General features: G+C 38.5%; 1 long non-coding RNA gene across 1 annotated transcript; it reads right to left on the bottom strand.

Moving 5' to 3' along the window:
- Nucleotides 1-404: 404 nt before the first annotated feature.
- Nucleotides 405-2,753, bottom strand: LOC126215163 (uncharacterized). Its single transcript, XR_007542094.1, has 6 exons — nt 2,661-2,753; nt 2,201-2,434; nt 1,582-2,051; nt 1,182-1,432; nt 775-1,035; nt 405-564 (listed from the first exon to the last, which is right to left on the bottom strand). It is a non-coding gene; the product is annotated as an uncharacterized LOC126215163 (long non-coding RNA).
- Between the last annotated feature and the right edge of the window lie 3,201 nt (nt 2,754-5,954).

Raw genomic sequence — 5,954 nt, 5'->3', positions numbered from 1 at the left:
ATTCCGAATGTATCTCATACTGCTCTAATGTCCTCATATCAGCTAAGGGTGTCAGATTAAGAAATATTCACAATGTTGCTGTTCAGTAGCAATGTAGTGTGTTAGGATTCTGATTTAAAAGTTACTTGCAGTGGAATATATGCCACCTTTTAGACCTATCAATTTTGTCTGTATAATAACCCAAAAATTATTTGCAGGGCTTGACACCCACAATCAGGTCCATGTTGAACAACCACGCACTATGCCATGGCAGCCTGGTGTTCATCATGGTGCATCATGTGCGTGTAAAGTAAATCCAATGGAGATAACATTATCTGATTATAATGAAATTCTGAATTTATATATGTACAACTGAACTGTAGTTAGCCAAAAAAACTACGTTATCCTTAAAGGCAAATGTAGAAGCTGTTTGACCCCAAAATGGTTATTTCAGACAAACAGATAAGGGCCATAAAAGTAAGTCTATGCCTCAGAGGAGTCTGTTTTCTACCAAGAAGAAAAGAGCACGTAGTATTTCTCTGGCTGTTGTTGATGCTGTAGAAATCCAGTTCTTGATGACTGGACCTGCAAATAAAATTCACGTCAGATCGCATTAGATATTAAATTAATATTTGTTTCACAGATCATGAATATGGCTCTTTATAATTATGTGGAATGTATCAGTTTAACAAATGTTTACTTGTCATGACTCTTTGTGTTTTATAGAGGAAATTATAGGAATTTGATAAAAGCAGTGTTATCTGGTGTATTACTACATGAATTATTGTTACTTACTTCAAGCATTTCTGTGGTGACCCGGCCATGCCAACAGCATTTCAGTCCCTAATTCTACTTATTATAGATGCATGACCTCCACACACTCGAGTCTTCCTGAAGATACTGAGTTGTCTTTAGTTCTGGGATCAGATATTGCAGTTCCTCTCAAATCTGATCCTGACGTAGCTGTAGTGGACAGGGTGGAATGCTATCCTGAACTCCAAATGGTGGAGACATCTCAGGTCCTTCCCATCTGCTTTCAATGCATCACACTCTGGACTGTAAATAAAGATTTAATTAGAATTCAGCCATGCCATATTGCTATCAAATAACAAAAGTGTGAATAATAATTAATATTATACTGGGTTGAAAACCAGTATCAAAAAAAAGTATTTTGCCGGATTAACTGAAATACCATTACACACCTGACTTGCCTTTCACTAGGCCTGATGAGGCTGAGTGAATCACAATCCTGACCTCTGAAGTGCTGATATTTCATGGACATTTCCACTCTCCTTCTGCCAGAGTGCATCCCAGTCCTGACCTCCTGAACTCCAGATGTTGGGGATATAAGGTCCTCCACTCTTGATACAGTGTATGGGGCCTGACTCGACATCAGTGCCAAGCTCCAAATGTTTGGGACTTCCCTCTAGTGTTCAAGATGGCATAGTCCGGACTGCAAGTAAGCATTTAATCAGAATTCAGATATGTCACATTGCTCCCAAGTAATATCAATTTACATAATGGTTAATGATATACTTGACTGAAAACCAGTATCAAATCATTCTTATATTGTGCCATATTAACTGCAATACCATTACATACCTGATTTGCCATTCACTAAGCCTGATGATGCTGAAAGGATCCGGATCGCCACCTCTGAAGTGATGGAATTCCAAGGTCCTTTCAAAATGGTTGAAATGGCTCTGAGCACTATGGGACTTAACATCAGAGGTCACCAGTCCCCTGGAACTAACCAACCAAAGGACATCACACACATCCATGCCCGAGGCAGGATTCGAACCTGTGCCCGTAGCAGTCACGCGGTTCCGGACTGAAGTGCCTAGATCCGCTCAGCCACAGCGGCCCGCTCAAGTTCCTTTCCACTTTCCTTCTGGCAGCCAGGCAAAGCTGAGTGGATCCTAGTCCTGGCCTTCTGAAGTCCAGATGTTGTGGATATAAGGTCCTTCACTCTTGAGGCAACCTGATGGGCCTGACTCAACATCAGTGTCAAGCTCGAAATGTTTGGGACTTCCTTCATTAGTCCTCAAGATGGCATAATGGCGTAGTCCGGACTGCAAGTAAGCATATAATCAGAATTCAGATACATCACATTGCTCCCAAATAATAACAATTTACATGGTGGATAATGACGTACTAGACTAAAAACCAGCATCAAAACATCCTTATATTGTGCCCTATTAACTGCAATACCATTACATACCTGTCTGGCCATTCAGTAAGCTTGATGAAGCTGAATGGATCCAGATTGCCCCCTCTGAAGTGATGGAATTCCAAGGTTCTTTCCACTCTCCTTCTGGTGGCCAGATAAGGCTGAGTGTATCCCAGTCCTCGTCATCAGCTCTTGTGGCATCCTAAGGTGCCTGACTTGACATCAGTGTCAAGATCCAAATGTTTGGGACCTCCCTCACTGCTCCTTGACATGGCATAATCCAGACTGCAAGTAAACAATGCATTGAAGTTCTACTGTTCAGAAAGAATATAATTACAACTACTACTCTGTCTTCTCCACAACTACCACTTTAGAAACTGTATACGCCTAAGGCGAATAAAGTAGAAAGTTTGCATTATGGTATCTTCATATATTAGACAGGCAGTCTTCAGATGAAACACTATTACTTTAATAAATAGGATTACTTAATTAAAAAAACAATGTTACATACCTGATGTGCTGCTCATATATAATTTGTCATTGTTAAAGAATATAAGGTCATTGAAGCAGTACCGCAGACATTTGATATGATGGGTTCCATCAGGTGTTACCTGTGCTGTGCAGCACATTTGATGTGGTGTAACAATGCTGCACAGAAACAATGTGGTTCATGTCCAGCACTGTAAAATAATTTTATATAATATTGCAGACAGTAAAACAGAATACAAAAGTATCAATATACAGATATCAAATCAGAACTTCATTATCCTCAAATAATGTTCTCTCCATTAGATTTACATTACACACACCTGATGCACCATGATGATAACCTTAATGCCATTACATAGTGTCTGGTTGTTGCACAACATGGACCAGATTGTGGGGATCAAGCCCTGCAAATAATTTTTGTTTTATTATTCAGACAAAATTGATAGTTCTACAAGGTGGCTTATACTCCACTGCAAGTAACTTTTAAATCCAGAATCCAAACACACTACATTGCTACCGAATGGCAACATTGTAAATATTACTTAATCTGCCATCTTTATTTCATATGAGGACATTAGAGCAGCATGAGATACATTGGGAATAATGGGTCCATTAATGTGTTACCTGTTGTGCTGTGTTGCACATTTGGTATGGCATAACCATGCTGCACAGCAAGAAACTGGTTCATGTCCAGCCCTGTAAATTAATTTTATATTATATTGCAGACAGTAGAATAGAATATAAAAGTGTCAATATACATATATAACTTCAGATTTCATTATACTCAAATAATGTTATCTCCATTAGATTTACTTTACACACACCTGATGCACCATGATGAACACCAGGCTGCCATGGCATAGTGCGTGGTTGTTCAACATGGACCTGATTGTGGGTGTCAAGCCCTGCAAATAATTTTTGTGTTATTATACAGACAAAATTGATAGGTCTAGAAGGTGGCATATACTCCACTGCAAGTAACGTTTAAATCAGAATCCAAACACACTACATTTCTAGTGAACTGCAACATTGTGAATAGCACTTAATCTGCCATCTTTAGTTCATATGAGGACATTAGAGCAGCATGAGATACATTGGGAATAATGGATCCATTAATGTGTTACCTGTTGTGCTGTGTTGCACATTTGGTGTGGCATAACCATGCTCCACAGCAACAAACTGGTTCATGTCCAGCCCTGTAAATTAATTTTACATTATATTGCAGACAGTAAAATAGAATATAAAAGTATCAATATACGTATGTAACTTTAGATTTCATTATGCTCAAATAATGCTATCTCTATTAGATTTACTTTACACACACCTGATGCACCATGATGAACACCAGGCTGCCATGGCATAGTGCGTGGTTGTTCAACATGGACCTGATTGTGGGTGTCAAGCCCTGCAAATAATTTTTGGGTTATTATACAGACAAAATTGATAGGTCTAAAAGGTGGCATATATTCCACTGCAAGTAACTTTTAAATCAGAATCCTAACACACTACATTGCTACTGAACAGCAACATTGTGAATATTTCTTAATCTGACACCCTTAGCTGATATGAGGACATTAGAGCAGTATGAGATACATTCGGAATAATGGGTCCGATTAAGTGTTACCTGTTGTGCTGTGCTGCACAATTGGTATGGCATAACCATGCTGCACAGCAACAATGTGGTTCATGTCCAGCCCTGTAAATTAATTTAATATTATAATGCAGACACAGTAAAATAGAATTTAAAGATATCAATATACATTAATATGAATTCAGGTTATTATCATACTCAGATATGTTACCTCCATTAGATTTACTTTACACACACCTGATGCACCATGATGAATACCTGACTGCCATAACATATTGTGTGGTTGTTCTACAACATGCAAGTGATTTTTGGTGTCAAGCCCTATAAATAAATTTCATATCACAATTGAGGCAAAATTGATAGGTACTGAAAGATAGTATATACATATACTGTTCTGCAAGTAACTATTACATCAGATTCCAAACACACTGCATTGCTACTGAACAGCAAAATTCTAAATTTTACTTAATGTGACATGTTTATTTGGTGTGAGGACATTATAGTAGTACCACACATATTTAGAATGATGGATCCCATCAAGTTTTACCTGTTTTGCTGTGCTGTACATCTGGCATGGCACGACTATGCTCTGCAGGAACATCATGATTCATGTTGAGCTCTGCATATAAATTTCAAATTATAATTCACACAAAGTTGACAGGTACTGAACACAAATTCGTATATTAACCATGAATTACATTTTACTCTGCCAAGGTTCAACACATAAATGTATCTACTCAATAACTTGAAAATTGATACATACCCTCATTCAGAAGTGATTTTACTACTTCACATCTTTCTTCAGCATTTGGAACAGCCAGAGAAATATTATGTGCTGTTTTCTTCTTGGTAGAAAACAACCTCCGCTGTGGCATTAGCTTTCTTTTCTGGCCCTTATCTGTTTGTTTGAAATAACTGTTTCGGGCTCGAACAGCTCCTACATTTGCCTTTAAGGATAACACAGTTTTTTTGGCCAACTGAAGTTCAGTCTCAGTCATTCCACTGACAATATTGGAAAACTCTGAAATAAGCTTCTGTCTCCCTTCTAACAAAGATTTTGGTGTTTCTGAAACATATTTTGTGCTTACTTCAGCTAATATTGCTGCTCTCTCACTGGTGGCATCAACATCAGTACCCAGTACCTCTGGACTTTGCAGGGGATTTTCACCGACACTGTCATCTCGGCAAACAGTGTGAATGTGCTTACACATATTGAATCTAATACTGTAATCCATACATGTACAGTAATACCTATGTATGCACACATTGCAATCACTACATTTTAATTTGCACTCACAGTTGACTCTGTTATCTTTAACAATGTAGACCTCTGAAGATGATGTGGATGGCACTTCCCAACCACCATCTACCTCAGTGATGAGGTCCTTGTCGATTAACAAACTAGTTTTGTGTTTATTACGAATGTCTTGAACTTTGCTTGTAACCTTCCCTTTTACATTTGCTATAAGCCAGTCAAACATCTTGGCTGTAACTAGGGACATTAGTGTAGATATGCCTTTGTCCAGTCGTTTTATCTGTCTTGCATTACCATGTATTTCCTTTAACGTCCTATGCATACTCTCCACATGCATGTTGGTATTGAGACCGGCATACATTCTGTGACAGTAGGCCCAACACTCCACATTTCCCTCATAGTGTGTCTTGAAGTATGAAGCAAATTCTGATGTGTCAGGGTCACTACTGAGCTTCTGCAGTGCTTTTTGC

This window comes from Schistocerca nitens, chromosome 12 (assembly GCF_023898315.1).
Source record: "Schistocerca nitens isolate TAMUIC-IGC-003100 chromosome 12, iqSchNite1.1, whole genome shotgun sequence".
Taxonomy (NCBI): domain Eukaryota; kingdom Metazoa; phylum Arthropoda; class Insecta; order Orthoptera; family Acrididae; genus Schistocerca; species Schistocerca nitens.
This window is presented reverse-complemented; position numbering and strand designations above follow the sequence as displayed.